General features: G+C 38.5%; 1 long non-coding RNA gene across 1 annotated transcript; it reads right to left on the bottom strand.

The window, feature by feature from the left end:
- Positions 1 to 241: 241 nt before the first annotated feature.
- Positions 242 to 9,026, bottom strand: LOC114230411 (uncharacterized). The gene is made up of 2 exons (XR_003616298.2): positions 8,901 to 9,026; positions 242 to 598 (listed from the first exon to the last, which is right to left on the bottom strand). It is a non-coding gene; the product is annotated as an uncharacterized LOC114230411 (long non-coding RNA).
- Positions 9,027 to 16,116: the final 7,090 nt, after the last annotated feature.

The raw sequence follows: 16,116 nt of genomic DNA, 5'->3' as shown, positions 1-16,116 counted from the left end.
AGCTTCACATACTTGACCGGTGTATTGATTTTTAAATTAGCTAAAGGCAAGAACCTTTCTCAAATTCTCCTGTGACCTCCGAATTTCTAGTCATTCTACAAATCTAATTAGAATCTTTATTTCCCAGAATTAAAGCAACCAGAAATGTTCGTTCAGATAGTTAACCTGAAATCAATGAAACATAAAGAATTCTTCTTTTCTTCAGATGAAATATAAACATTTTCTGAAAGCAGCAAATGTCTAATGGGAAAAAACTGAGGTTTTTATTGGATGTGTATGTGAGAGTTTTACAGTTACTTGTTTAACAAAAGTCTATGTATTTGAGCTGGCTTGTTGGCAGTGGCTTTCCACAGAATTAAGCAATTAGATGATTCTATTTTTTTTTCTTTTCAAAACAAATTTGCCGTTAGCCACCACAGTGGGCAAAGAGAGCTCCTCCTCTGCAGAGTGAAGTCCTTGCTTTGTCCCATCCATCTTCATTGGCTGTCACAAGGGCTAATATTAGAAAGTTCACTTCCAGCAATTTATTCTTGAACCAATTTGATGATGAAGTTTGCGCACGAAAGGCCCATTTGTCAAAAATATAGGACGCACGTGGCTGGAAGATAGAACGTCTTGATAAAGTGGCAAATAAAACATTCCCTGAAATTAACAGATATGTCCATGCCATCTCACATTAATTTTTTAAAATATATTTTATTGATTTTTTACAGAGAGGAAGGGAGAGGGATAGAGAGTTAGAAACACTGATGAGAGAGAAACTTCGATCAGCTGCCTTCTGCACACCCCCTACTGGAATGTGCCCGCAACCAAGGTACATGTCCTTGACTGGAATCAAACCTGGGACCTACAGTCCACAGGTCGACACTCTATCCACTGAGCCAAACTGGTCAGGGCCTCATATTAATTTAATAGTATTGCTTTCTCCTGGAAGATGTCACATATGATAAAAATATATGCATATCAATCCTATTCAGTTTCAACTATCTAATATGCTTTTTGAGTAGTTTCTTTTAAGATTTCCTCAAAGTCTGAGTGTTGCTTACATCTAGATGTTCTTTCATATGCAACATTGTTTTAGTCATAAAAGAAGTCCAAGACCATTCTCCTAGAAGATGATCAAACAAGACAGCTCTTCAGATGTTTTTATGTCTCTTCACTCTCTGCTTTCATTTCTGAAGAAACTCCTTGCTTCTCTAAGTACAAACACAACCTCTCTAAGAGCTTATTCTTTCCACCATCTCTCATAAATGTGAGCCTCATCCTTGGTGAAAGCACCTATTATAAAATTCAGTCACAGAAATCGCTTTTTGTTTAGTCCAAAGCCCTTTTATCTTCTAAAAATTGTGTACCATTCTCCTTACCCTATACACCAGCTGCACCAAACTTGCTTCACGTGCCATGTGCATTCTAACCACAAGACCATCACACATACTATTATTTCTCTGTATGAAACAATCTTACACACCCTCCCCCATTACCTCCTGGCTTGATCTTATAGGTCCTTACATTATCACTTCCTGTGATAATCTCTACTGGACAGGTCAGACTCCTCAGCTATTTGTCCTCATGACACCCTGCACTTCCTCTATTACTTTTTATTTTACTTTATTATAATGCATTTTCTGCTTCATTTGAAAGTCCTTTAAGACAGAGGTAATGTTGCCAATGTTCTATCACATTTCAGTGCCTAGCACAATGCCCAACGCAGAGTACCCACCCAGTAAATATGTACTGAATGAATAAAAAGTTCATTAATTATGTTTCAGGTAATTACTCCCTATTTTTTCCCTCCAGAAGCAGGTTACCTTCCCAAAAATTGTTTATTTGCTCCCATCAGAAACTCCTAATACTTAATTTTCCAAATACCAATGCCCTGTACAAGACACTGCAAGAGAGATGAACAAGATAGAGGTCCTCCTGACAAGGAGCTTATAGTCCAGTAGGCAATGAGACAATGTCCCAATAAGCTGAAGAAAGAGAAGAAAATATTATTAATTCCACCAGAATTATAAGAAAGTGACATTTGAAATGAATCTCTGAAAATGGAGTTTTCAATAAATAGAAATGGAAGTAGAAGTCTTAAAAGTAGACAGAGTTTTAAGAAGATGGAAAAGCTATAAAATGACAACTATGAGATTTGAATAGCAAGGAGTGTAAGGAACGTGAATAGTCTACTTTGTCTAGAGCTTAGGAAATGACTTTGGGAGTAGATAAACCAGAAAGATATTTTGGAGTCATATCATGGAAGGTGTTGATGCCAAGGGGAGAACTGTATATATATATTTAGTGATCAAGGAAGAGTCTCAGCAAAAGAGTAACATGATTGAAGCTAAATTTTAGGCATGAAGAATAGATTAAGTGGGAAAATTCCCATACTTCATCAAATCAATTTCAAAAATCAATGGTAAGAAGCACCTTTGTTTGATTTAGCATTAAAAAAACAATAAATGTCCAACACAGAATCTGTTAGGAGACTAGAAGTGGACAATGTGGTCTCTACTCTTAAGGAGCATCTATTGCAGTAACAAAAGTAGAAAATGTGATAAAGAATTAAAGTGTGATAGGGGAAAAACAGAATAGAAGAACAAACAAAAGTCTAAAATTTGGCACTGGTCTAAGAAGAAAAAAATATTCTCTTAAACTCTGAACTACAAGGCAGTTCTTATATAAATTGGTGGTCTGAATCATACTGTCAGTGTGATCCAAAGAAACCTCACACAGAATTTAAGAGGAAGGACAAAAGAGACACTGTAGAGTTGGAATTTATACAACTTGGCAAACAATTGAATGTGCTAGGGGATGAAGGAGAGGGAGAGGTCAAGGAGCCTGCGAGTTTGACCCATAAAGACTTGGATAATGGCAGTGCCTGTGGCAGACAAAGAAGTCAGGCGTAGAAGCTGTTTGGGAAGGACCATGAGTGTAGTTTTGGTCAGGTTGCATTTTATCTTTCCATTTTCCCAGATGGTGGTTTATAACTGGAAAATAGAAATACAAATAAAGAGCTTGGGATTATAATATTTTTAAAACACTATGTTTGCTGTTTGGGTAGAAATGCATACAAAAAGCTGTATGACACATGCCTCACTTCCTATGCACAAGAGTAATAGCAGATGTTGAAGAGCTAGGTGTTGGGGAGCAGAGAAACTTTCATGCTTTGCTCTCTATACAGGGGCATGCAAAAGTAAAGTTGCAATTGTTCATATGGAAAATTATAATACAAGAAAACTGTTTCATGTACAACTGTAAACTTTCTTTTCCCCTACCCTGTATATTCACATTATTTGACTTTTTGTCATTATCATGTTCTCATCAAGTACTAGGTAATTTTTTTTAAATATATTTTTATTGATTTTAGAGAGATAGAAACATCAATGATGAGAGAGAATCATTGATCAGCAGCCTCCTGCATGCCCCACACTGGGAATCAAGTCCACAACCTGGGCATGTGCCCTGACTAGGAATTGAACTGTGACCTCCTGGTTCATAGGTCGACACTCAACCACTGAGCCATGCTGGTCGGGCTCCATCGATTTTTAGAGAGAATGGAAGGGAGAGGGAGAGACACAGAGAGAGAAACATTGACGTGACAGAGGCAGAGCAGTTTTGATTGATGAAGTATAAGGTCAAAACAGGTGATTAAACAATTTTTTTTAAATGGAGGCACTGGGCCTTGCTGGCATGGCTCAGTGGTTGAGTGTAGACCTATGAACCAGGAGGTCATTGTTCAATTCCCATCAGGGCTCAATTCCCCATGTGAGGCATGCAGGAAGCAGCCAATCAATGATTCTCTCTCATCATTGATGTTTCTTCTCTCTCTCTCTCTCTGCCTCTCCCTTCTTTTCTGAAATATATATATACATATATACATATATACATATATATATATATATATATATATATATATATATAGAGAGAGAGAGAGAGAGAGAGAGAGAGAGAGAGAGGCAGTGGAACTGAGGCATCTGAAAATCAGGGAAGGAAGTATAAAGGTACTCCCAAGGGAGGTTAATGAGGCACACAGAGAGGCAGATAGGTGATGCATAAAATTATTAAGGATGGTAGGAGGAAGTGTATGTGTTATGTACAAGTAACTAAGGAAAGGAATAAGAGAAAAACGGTATAAAGGGACTTTAAATTAAGAAATTGTTAATGGAGAACAAAGGCTGTAAAAAATTCTCTGAGAATGGAATGTGAGGAAGGTATTGTCAAGAATTTTTAAGGGATCTAAACTTTGTGCTCCTTGCCTCCCACAGCTTCATGGGTGCTGGCAGAAGACATAAAATTCCTTTATAGCATTATATACAGAACTTTATATACATACTTGGTTCAATAGCAATAGCAATCACCAGGGTATTATTACTTTCTTGTATCACTTGGAAGACTTAATTTGGGGGTGGGCGGAGGATATGCGAAGGGGACACCTGCACACTCCATAGGTTGAAAATAGAGGAGAGGAACCATGAGCTTTGGGAATCCAAAGCTTTTGTGATAGGCAGTCAACATGCCTAACTTTTGCTTGAGGGGAGGCACTATCTTGATCTCCCAAAACTGCTATACAAATATCCTTGAAAGACAGCCAGTGCCTCTGTTCACAAGATAGTCAGCAATGGAACAGACTCGTGAAGAAATGTCTCTAACAAGTGTCTCTTCCTATTAGAAAATCCTGGGAAGAAAATATTATCAGAGAAAACACAGCTTTCAATTAACACAAGAAGATAAAAATAGAGTCACCATATTTACACAAATTTAACCTCATTTCAATGACAATTCCTTCTCCTAGGAATTGTTTTTTCTCTATGTTAGTATTCTGGAACTTGGAGCTTAGAGATTTTCCCTTCTTGGCTCCCACACTCATCCTAACCTATAAGATTCTGTGTTTCTCAGACTCCCTGTTTATTTATTCAATGACTATCATGAGAAAGCATGCTGTTTCTATTTATAGAAAAGTGATTTTGCTGCTATCAGAATTCTGGCATTGTTATATGACTCCCTCCTGCTGTCTGCTCATTTGTGCATTAAATTACACTGCACTCCTAGCCTCTGAAAAGAAACACATTTCTTGGAAACTTCCAAAAGTAACATGGAAATTCTGTTTCTCAGAGAGTTAAGATAAAGAATTAGAGCTGAGTTGTGTATGTTTCTTCATGCAGTGAAAAGCTAGGGATGGAAATCCAGGTGGAAATTATGAAAGAAAAAGCATTATTATAAATTTGAAAAATAACATATTAAAAGCATCCTACCAGCACCTTCTTTGGCCCTACAAAACATTAAAGCTGAATCCACAGCAAGTGAAATTACTTATATGAAAAGATACTATAGCTTTACAAAATACAGCATTTTTTTCTGTGTAATATCAGAAAATCTGTTAAAAAGTGAAGGTTTAGTTACTAATCCATATTTAATCTGCTTGTGAAAAACATCTGGATTTTGATCATTAACTACACCTAACCACTGAATGGGCTCAATGTCTAAAAGAGTGACAGTGTTTTACTTTTCATCTGGAATATACTATCAACTCCTGTTATCTTTCTGACCCTTCCAGAAAGAAGCTAAGAATTTACTCTCCCTTTTAGGCAAAAACAGTTTCCTTTTTCTACAAGGCAATCATAATGGCCACTGTTCCCACAGCCTGACCGTATGCTAGTTGTCAATTAAAAACAAAACAAACAAACAAACAAACAAAAAAACAGAGCCTGGCAGTAGTTAAAGCAGTAAAAACAGATTTTTATTCAGGACTATTCAGTAGGAGAAAAGAGATCTCAAGAACTGAGCTCAATTCTAAAGACAAGGAAAAAGAGGGGATTTATAGACAAGGAGAAGAGTAAAGGGATTACCTAACCAGATTCTTGCTAAAGAATCTGATATTGGATATCACCCAAGATGGTGAGAGTGATCAGATATCAAGGGTGGGATATTCTGGTTAAACTGACTTGACAGGATTCTTGCTAAAACTAGACTTTAGGAGGATGGAAACAAAACCCCAAGAGTCAGGTTTAGTCAAGCAGAGCGCTCAGAACAGTCCAACTAGTTTGGTCAAGGAGAGAAATCTTGTCACAGTCATGCTTCTAAGCACTTCACACACATTCATTCATTTAACCCTCACAACAATCCCTTAAGACAGCAATTTTCTACCAGTGTTGCCATAGCAATTTTTAAAACATGTGATACTGACTATTTAGTCAGGAGCACTGACCTCTTTCCCTTAGATTCCCAAATAAAAAATGGTTAACAGCCAGCACAACAATAACCACCTGGTATGAATGAATCAAAATTATAGACATTTTTTTGTCAGATCAGAAAAAATACTTTTTTTTTTTGGTGTACTGAAGATTTTTACTAATTGGTTTATGTGTCATGAGATGAAAAAGGTTGAAAATCACTCCCTTAGGCATATCCTATTATTTTTCTATTTTAAATATATGGAAACTGAGGAACAGAGTGGTTAAATTATTTGCGCCAATGTGCCATGGTTTGTAGGAAGTAAAGTCAAGATTGAATCCAGGCAGTATGGTTCTAAATTGTGTATGTCTTACAATGACAGTATTATAATAGTGATATTCATTAAACAGTTACCATGTTCCAGTCACTGGGATGATTGCTTTGCATACTTGATCTCACTGAAACCTAAAAACATCCCTGTAAATTTGGTTTCACTATTATTCCCATATTACAGATGAGAAAACTGAGGCTTCAAAAGGTCAACATAAGTCACAGAGCTAGTATGTGGCAATGGTTACATGACTAGTAGTAGCAAAGATGGGATTTAAACTCAAGGTTTTTTTTACTCCAAAGCCCATATTCCTAACTTTCTTTTCCTGATCATTTTTTTCAATCAATAAATATATATAAAATTTCTATTAGGCACTTTGTAAGGCACTAGGGCTATAAGAATGGAAAAGAGTAACCTTCCTCACCTTGACAAACCTTAGTCTATGGGAAAGACAAAAAATCCATGTCAATTGCAGCCTTGTGTAATAGATGTTGAATAGGACTAGGTACAGAGTGTTGTGAGAGGAGACAGGAGGCACTTGACCCTAGTTTAGGGGACTATCGAAGACTTCCAAAAGTTACAGAAGGCTTTGTAGAGGAGGCAACATCTAAGCACAGGTCTTTACCTCCAAAGAAACCTGTGGAATGGGCAGGAGTTAGCCAGAAAACCAAAAGACGAGGGAAATGTGTTCCACGCTAAGGAAAGAGCAGGTGCTATGACTTCTAAGGCCACAGTGGGTCAATCAATCTGACCAGAGCACAGGGTGGGGAGGAACACATAATGGTGTGCGGGAGAGGTATGTGGGAACAGGATCATGAAGAATCTTGTTGGCAATTGAATTCACATTTAATTCTAAGAGCAGCAGTAGACCATTAAAGATTTCATGCAAGAACATAACAGTCCAATTTGTATACTAGGAAGACCACTCAGGCTGCATCATGAGGACTAGTCTCTGGAAGGGGAACTAGATTGATGGAAGGAAGGTCAATGCCAAGATGGTTGCAGGAAGACAAACAGGCAAGTGGCAGTTACAAAAAAAGAAAAAGGGTGGATTTAAAAGTGATACCCAAAGTAATTTGAAATTTCCAGAACTTGGTAATTTTTAGAGGAGGAATGAGATTACATAAAGATTTCTAGCTTGGAAATCTACCCAAAGAGGAAGGCAATATAAGAAACAGGCTTAAGAGAGAAAATGATTCGTGTGAGAAATGCTGACTGTATGTGCTCATGGGACACTTAGGTAGACAAGTTGCTTAAGTGGTTGGTAAGATTGGAACTCAGGAAGTTGTGGAGATAAAGATCTGGGAACCGCCCTGGCTGGTGTGGCTCAGTCGATTTGGGCGTTTTCCTGTGCACCGAAAGGTTGGTGGTTTGATTTCTTTTCAAGTATTCTATAATTCAGACTTTCACTAGTCCGTAATTCGAGCCTTCTCTCACATTCCCTCACGTCCTTCACTGACTTTCTTAGCTGTCACTAAGATCCATCCAGCACCCTTCCTCAGCTCTGCATAACTAGAGTTTGGTCCTAGCTCCCTTGACAAGTTCTTGTTAGGTTTGGCCAGTGAGAGGCACTGGTGAGAGATTGGAAAACGAAAAATTGGAGGATGGAAGGAGGGGAGAAAACAGTGTCATTCTTTCTCTATCTATCTATCTATCTATCTATCTATCTATCTATCTATCTATCTATCATCTCTGTCATTCTTTCATTCTTTCTCTCTTTCTCTTCCTCCCTTCTCCCTCCTCCTCTTTCTGATTTGGATGGTATTTCCAGCAGCAACTTATCTTTCCTGCAGTTTGCTCTTCTCATGGTTACTGCTCCTGCCAGGCTACTGGGCCCCTGAAGTCCTGTACCAGGAGTAGTGTGAATAGGATGCAGCTCCTATTTTTGCTAATCTTTGGGGGGCCTCTCTGTCCCCTTTGTGTATGTGGTGGAAGGGGGGTAAACATACTGAACATAATGTCCCCTTTATTCTTTAGATTATCCTGTACCCTTGTAACTAGTTCTTTTTTATTGAATTGTTAAACTACCTCTATTTTCCTGGCTGACCTGACTGATATCACCCCATTCTCCAATTTAACAGAGATTTTATGTAATTCTAAAGTAGGGTTTAAAAGTAAATAGAAATTACCAAAAGAAGCTGGATTAATTTAAAGAAAACCTGTTCTTTCATTTGGTCTAAACCTTAAGTGATGCCTTGTGTGGCCTCCTTTCTTCCTCTCTTCCTTGCAATCCAGTGTCAAGTCCCTCTCCACAATACAAAAGTGGCCATTGCTCATCTTATACTTGAGCACTCATTATACCTTGAAGTGTCAGAAACTTCATTTTTGATTCTCTTACTATATTTTAAATCCAATTGAATTAATACAAATCCAGCAATAACAAAACCTATTTGGAAAAATCACTCACAGGAATCCCTTTATCGCTTTATTTCATTTTCGATCCTTATTTTTTTCTTCCTGCCTGTTGCCCTTTTCTCTTTTCCCCCATGGAAATAAAAGACATGATCAGAGCAACATTTAAACAGCCCACGAACATGACCTCTATCTTCCTTCATGTCATAAGAAGAAGATGTTGCCATGGCAACTCTGGAAGAAACATTCTTGACTTCCTGGACAGCAAGCTCCAAAGAGAACTGTTTTTCAGATCTTATCCGTTCTCAGGTGGGAGGCCTGACATTGTTTCATACAGAATTTCTTTTTTTAGTGTGAGACCCATATTTGAAGGTCAACGATTATGAATTGACCCCAGACCAAAGGTATTTGTCAGATGGTACTATTCACCTGCAGACCATTTTGTGATTAGCTGTTTCTTATATGGCTGATGCTGGGACCATTCTACTGCCTCAGAATCATGACTTTTGAGAATCATCCATTACTGAGCCTTTAATATGTATAGTGCTAAGAAAGAGTGGCCAGTCCAAAGCCCTCTCCCTAAATGGATATTATTCTCTTACCATTCTCTTTCCTTTGAACATTGGTCTTTTCTCCATTTACTTTTTTTTTAATACTAGACTCCTGTTAATGTGAACTCACTCTCTGACCTGAATTGAAGAATAGTCCATTGGCTCCTGTGTCAAGCATGACTGTATGCAGCAGCAAGGACTGGATATAGCTACTAGTAAAGTCAAAGGTCACCAACTTTTGGAGTGGGGAGAACAAGAACAGGGGACAATCCATGTCATGGCAGACAAATTACATCAACTTCTGTGTTGGGTGTACTGGACCCTTCCTCCCAGACTGCTACTATTTTAGAAGCCAGAAAGAAAGAAGGAAGAAAGGACAGAATCTTTCTCAATGCAACACTGTTTTGGTGTCAGCCTCCCTAGCAAGTTATAAATTCTACATATATTATGTGATGGCCCCATATCCCACAATCTGCCCAACTTCTGCCCTGCCTTCACTTTCTTCCTTTAGCTCTAAACTGGGAGTTGAGAGATGTACCAGCATTGTTCTCAGTCCTTCACATACATTTTCTCATCTTCACAGAAGCCTGCCGTATTACTCATGAGGACTGATGGGAGACATTTTATTTGGGGGGGGGGGGGGCGCCTAGCAATATGAATCTGTGCCAGTAACCTGCCTTCTAACGCACACTCTTGCTAGCCAATAATTAACTCCATTGATGACTGTCCAGTCTTGCAGAACTTGTCTTCCAGAATACTCCCATGTTACAGAGGCCATAAACCACAAACCATACACAAACCCTGGAGGGGCTTATCAGCACTGGTGCCAGGCCAGACCTTTGGTTGTGGTCTCACGTCCCCCATCCCAACACACAGGGCTTTTTGCAAAGCCCAAGAAAGGTCCAGAAGCCTGATCAATATTCGGGGGACAAAGAAACCAAAGGGTATAAAGGGAAAGCTTCCTCCATATTCACTCACTCAGGATTTGGAAACAGGCTCCCCTGAGTCACTGTACTAGTACATCTGAAAATAAATGGTTTTTTCCTGAATCTCCGAGTACTCCCTGTGTATTTTTTAGTCACCTGGTAATTTCTGTAACAGGACAAGTAACTTGCCCAAGGTCTTTAAAAGTAGAAAGCTGTAGAGGCAGAGTTTGAATCCCGAACAGTCTGATCCAAAGATTCTTTAATATACAACACATTATTTCCCCAAAGGAGAAAATATGAAACACAATATGAAAAAAAAGTCTGTTTACATGCCTAATTTCCAACTATCCTCTAAGCAATATGAATAAAGGATTAATTCACAGTCACTTCTGTAGCTCCCATGCCTGGGACATTTATAAATTAACAATAAGCATTTGTTGAAAGATGAATGAATTTGTTAGTTAATACCTAATTCTCTATTTTACCCTGAACTTGAATTACTGCCAAAACCTCTAAACTGGCCTTTTTCCCTCTATTCTTGACTACCTCTACCTAAGCTTCCACAGCAAATATGATTAATTTGACACTATTACTTTAAATTGCTGAACAGCCCCCCCATCTAAAGGATAAAGTGCAAGTTTCTCCTCCCTTATCTATCTTTAGAGATTTATCTCTTTCCTCTCAATCCCAACCATGCAATCTACCCTTCACCCCTTTGCTGAATTATTATGGAAGTTTCAATTATTGGCAGCTTCCCTAATACAGACCTTTGAGCTTTTGTGCAATTTCCTCCACCTGGATGACCTCATTCTCCTCTCTCCCACCCCTCTCACACACACCTATTCCTCCCTCACCTTATTTGCCTTGCAAACTTATATCCCTTTGTTATAAACTGAATGTTTGTGTCTCTCCAAAATTCTTATGTTGAAACTCTACGCCCCACTCCAATGTGATGGTGGTAGCAGACTGGGCCTTTCGTAGGTAATTAGGATTAGATGAGGTCATGATAGTGGAGCCCTCGTGAATGGGACTAGTGGCTTATAAGAGTCACTAGAGAACTTCCTTCCTCTCTTGACCAGGGCACATGGGTTGTGGAGAAGTCTGCAGTTTACAGCCCAGAAGAGGGCCCTACCAGAACTCAATCATGCTGGCACTGTGTTCTCAGACTCCCAGCCTCCAGAACTGTGAGAAATAAATGTGTTGTTTATAAGCCACCCAGTCTATGGTACTTTGTTATAGTCGCCCTAACTGAGTTAGCTCAAGAATTAGCTCAAACAAACCTCCTCAAGAGTCACTGATTTACTGAGAATTCAGTACTCTCCAGACTGTACACAGACAGATGTCCACTATGGAAAGTGTTATATTGAGTTTTCACTGTCCACTTCCCCAATGTTTTGTGAGTTTGCTAAAGACAGGAATCATGCCTTTTCATCTCTAGGTTCCCAGGACTAAGTACAGTGTCTGATTAAGTGAATCTAAAGAAATCAATATTAGTTGAAAATGAAAGGAAGAAAGGAAGGGAGGAAGGAAGGAAGGAAAGAAAGGGAGGGAGGGAGGGAGGGAGGCAGAGGGGGAGGCAAAGAGGGAGGGAGGAAGAAGTGGCTCCATTTGGTTGAGATGAGAAAGCTGTGGGGACAGTCATACAGTGAATGCATTTTGCTCTTTGAAGCAGCAGGGTAGGCAAGGAAGTTGGGGAGCCTAGAACATTGCCTGACACAACTATCTGAGAACTACATGATAATAACAATGATTAGGATGATAGAAAATCAGAGAAGTCAAGGGACAGCAAGACAAAATTTTATATACAATTTTATCTCAAGTTGTCCCTGCCTGGAAGATTAATCTCCAAAGCCTATAGTATGGCAACACTTCTGAAGTCATTAAATTTATTGTTTTGTGTGTTTCTTTTAAAATAACAATATTTTGAGATATATAATCATGCCTATTGCAAAGAGTGTAATATTGTCTTGAAAGATGGTTTTTCTTACTGCCACTAATCAAAGAACGCAAGTACATATTTCTTAGGACCTGAAGCACAAAATATATTACATTTAAAGAAAATCAGAAATTAAAAATGCTTACTCCCTCTGGTTCTCGGGGAAGAGGAATTATATTTTGCCAATTATGAAAGGCTTGGCTTATTTTACTACCTCCCATTTATAATGTTTAATATTAAGATAAATATAAATAACATTAGCAGAGATATGGATATATTGACTAAATAATAAAAGTCAACAAACTTATAATAGTGTGGTAAAAGTAGTTTGCCATGGCAAAATCCAGTCTCTAAGACATTTTTCAAGACTGATATTTTTCAGACCAATAATAAAGGCTAGAAAATGTAATAAATACACATTCTTCAATTCAAAAAAGGTGGAAAGAATATTCAATGTCATGAAGGATTTGTAACTACAAATTGAATAATAAGTACCCTTTGGTCTTTATTAATATTATAACTTTGACATTTTTAATGTTTGGTGGCATTAACACTAGGTTTTCCTTCCTGCTCTAGGGGGTTGCACTTTTTTTTATTAATTAGAGCATTTAGTATAGCAGGTGGTACAGTTGTTAGTTAAGTGATTATAGTCATCTATTAAGAGTCTACCATATTCCAGTAACTTTCCCATACTATTTCTGATCTTCATAACAATTTTTGAAGGGAAGTGTTATCGGTGCCTCTGTGTTACAGATGAGCAAATCAAGCATTCAAATAAATTAAGTAATTTTCCCATGGTTTCACAGCTCATAAGAATAGTCTTGGAACTTGGACTCCATAGAACTCCATGGGACTCCATAAGACTCTAAATCCCATGCCTGAACCACTACCATTCACTCTGGGATGCCACCACTGTGCTGAATAGAATACAGAAGATTTTAGCACCTGCCCAGCACAATGAGTTTGGAGAAAAAAGGCTATCCATCCGAGATTTGGGCTGGAAAAGCCCATTTTAAAAGTTCAAACAGGTTTTCAAGGAGGAAAAAGCACTTAAGATAAGCTATTTAACATAATCTATTTTTCTTTTTTTTTTTTCATTTGCATGAATATGAACAAAAGAATGATGAAAGAAACCAAAGGAATTCCTTGATACTAAGCACAGGAGTAACCTTTTGTAATTAGACCATGCAGGGGGCCTGGACAGGAATGAGTGTCACCTGTAAAATCAAGAAGGGGCGTGATGGTCTTTTATTTTTTGATTTTTTAATTGATTTCAGAAAGGAAGGGAAAGGGACAGAGAGATAGAAACATCAATAATGAGAGAGAACCATTGAGCGGCTGCCTCCTGCATGCCCCACATGCAACCTGGGCATGTGTCTTGATTGGGAATCGAACTGTGACCTTCTGGTTCATAGGTCGACACTCAACCATTGAGCCTCGCTGGCTGGGCTGTGATGTGTCAACTTGGCTAGGCTACAGTCCCCATTCTTTCAATCACTAGTCTAGGTGTTGCTGTGAAATATTTTGTAGATGTGATCAAAGTCTATTAATTAGTTGACTTTAAACAAAGGATATTATCCCAGATGATCTGTGTGGGCCTGATTCAATCAGCTGAAGGCCATAAGAACTGGACTGCTTATGGAACAGCCTCAGGTACCATGTGTAAAGCTATAAAGCGTGGCAGTTTTCTTATACCTACTTCATATAAGAGTGGCCATTGTCTCTAAAATATTTTAGCCAACTAACATAATACTAAATACCACTGATTTCACTAATGAGGGGCTGATTGTTAAATCTATGATGCTGATTAAATAATAATTTCACCTATGAAAACTAATTTCTAATGCTCATAATGCTGATTCGCAACATGTCCAGATATTACTGCAGTCACCGATGGAGAGTGGCCATTCTGAATAAATGTTAACTCACCACCCTACCGTGAGAACATAACCCCAAAACCACACGACTATGCTAAAGTATTTTGGAGTAAATTTCTGACATCATAATAGATACTGTAATCAAAAGAAAGAAATGAGGTTTTCCCCAAAATATTGCACTGTTTTTGGTGTCTTTCAAGTTGCGAAACCCTCTACTGGACAGCAAGCTGGCATGTATGTTTAAGCATGTCTACATCTAACTATTTCTTTTTTTTAATTTTAAATTTTTTATTGTTTAAAGCATTACATGAGTCTCCTTTTTCCCCCATTGATCTCTCTCCAGCTGCCCCCACTCCCAAGCACATGCCCTCACCCCCTTACTGTCTGTGTCCATTGGTTATGCTCATATGCATGCATACAAGTCCTTTGGTTGATCTCTTACCTCCTCACCCCACTCCTTCCCTCATAGGTTAGACAGTCTGTTTGATGCTTCTATGTCTCTGTTTCTATTTTTGTTCATCAGTTTATATTGTTCATTATATTCCACAAATGAGTGAGATCATGTGATATTTATCTTTCTCTGACTGGCTTATTTCGCTTAGCATAATGCTCTCTAGTTCTATACATGCTGTTGCAAATGGTAAGAATTCCTTCTATATATATACATACATTGATTTCAGAAAGGAAGGGAGAGGGAGAGAGAGATAGAAATATCAATGATAGAGAATCATTCTCTGTTGCCTCCCACATGCCCCCTACTGGGGATCAAGCCCACAACCCGAGCATGTGCCCTTGACCTGAATCGAACCTGGGACCCTTCAGTCCACAGGCCGATGCTCTATCCACTGAGCAAAACCAGCCAGGGTAAGAATTCCTTTTTTTACAGCAGCATAGTATTCTTAAAAAAGAAAATTTTCCTACTTCTGAACCTTGATAGGCTGAGATAAGCAAGAATGACACAACGGTCCCTCTGAACAAGTTCAGATTGTCATTTTGGTGAAGTTTTTCTCATACAATTTTTAAATTTTGTGAAAATTTAAATTTGTACTCCCCAAGAGAATCCCTTAAAATAATAACCTTCACATGAGAATGTGTAAATCACTGGAAAAATATAGTTATTAAATTAGATCATTTCACTTTTAAAAAATATATATATATATACTTTTATTATTGATTTCAGAGAGGAAGGGAGAGGAAGAGAGAGAAACATCAATGATGAGAGAGAATCGTTCATTGGCTGCCTCCTGAACATCCCCCCTGGGGATTGAGCCGCAACCCAGGCATGAGCCTGACCAGGAATTGAACCATGACCTCCTGGCTCATAGGTCAATGCTCAACCACTGAGCCATGCCAGCTGGGGCATTTCACATTCTTAGAGAAATATATATATTTAGGTTATTCAAAACATAGTTAATGCAACAACCCTTAACCATCAAAAATATGAATACCTAGAGAAATGAAAAGCAGTGTGGGAGTGCCCAATTTGCTTCTGAATGCAAAAAATGAAATAGAGAAATGCCACACTATCCGATGGTGGGTACTGGCGGTCTTCCCCTAAATCCTCCATCAAATGCCTCATTTCTTATCTTTATAAAAGCTAAGCTCCACAATTGAAGTCTGGGGTTATTCACCAGGCAGAGAGCACACAATGTGTTTCATTTGGCCAAATGTCTACAAAACATAATGTTAAATCATGAGCGTGGGCAACAACAAGTCAGACAGCTGGTCCTCCTTCATGCTCTCTTTTCACCTGATCATCAATCATTTGATAGGAACCTATTTGTTTGTGAAGTCCATGGGGAGAATGATGCAGACCCTGCTGGCCATTACAGTCAAGAAGATAATCAGAATATGCAAAGTCCCTTGAAGATTTGTTTGCTAATTTATTTGACATTTTGTGTTTATCTTCCCCAATGGACTGTGAAATCCTTGAGGGTAGTCTTCCACATGCTTCAATTCTCACCTGTTAGCCCTGAGTTTG

This window comes from Eptesicus fuscus, chromosome 11, assembly GCF_027574615.1.
Source record: "Eptesicus fuscus isolate TK198812 chromosome 11, DD_ASM_mEF_20220401, whole genome shotgun sequence".
Taxonomy (NCBI): domain Eukaryota; kingdom Metazoa; phylum Chordata; class Mammalia; order Chiroptera; family Vespertilionidae; genus Eptesicus; species Eptesicus fuscus.
The sequence above is the reverse complement of the archived record's forward strand: the minus strand, read 5'-3'. Positions and strand labels throughout refer to the sequence as shown.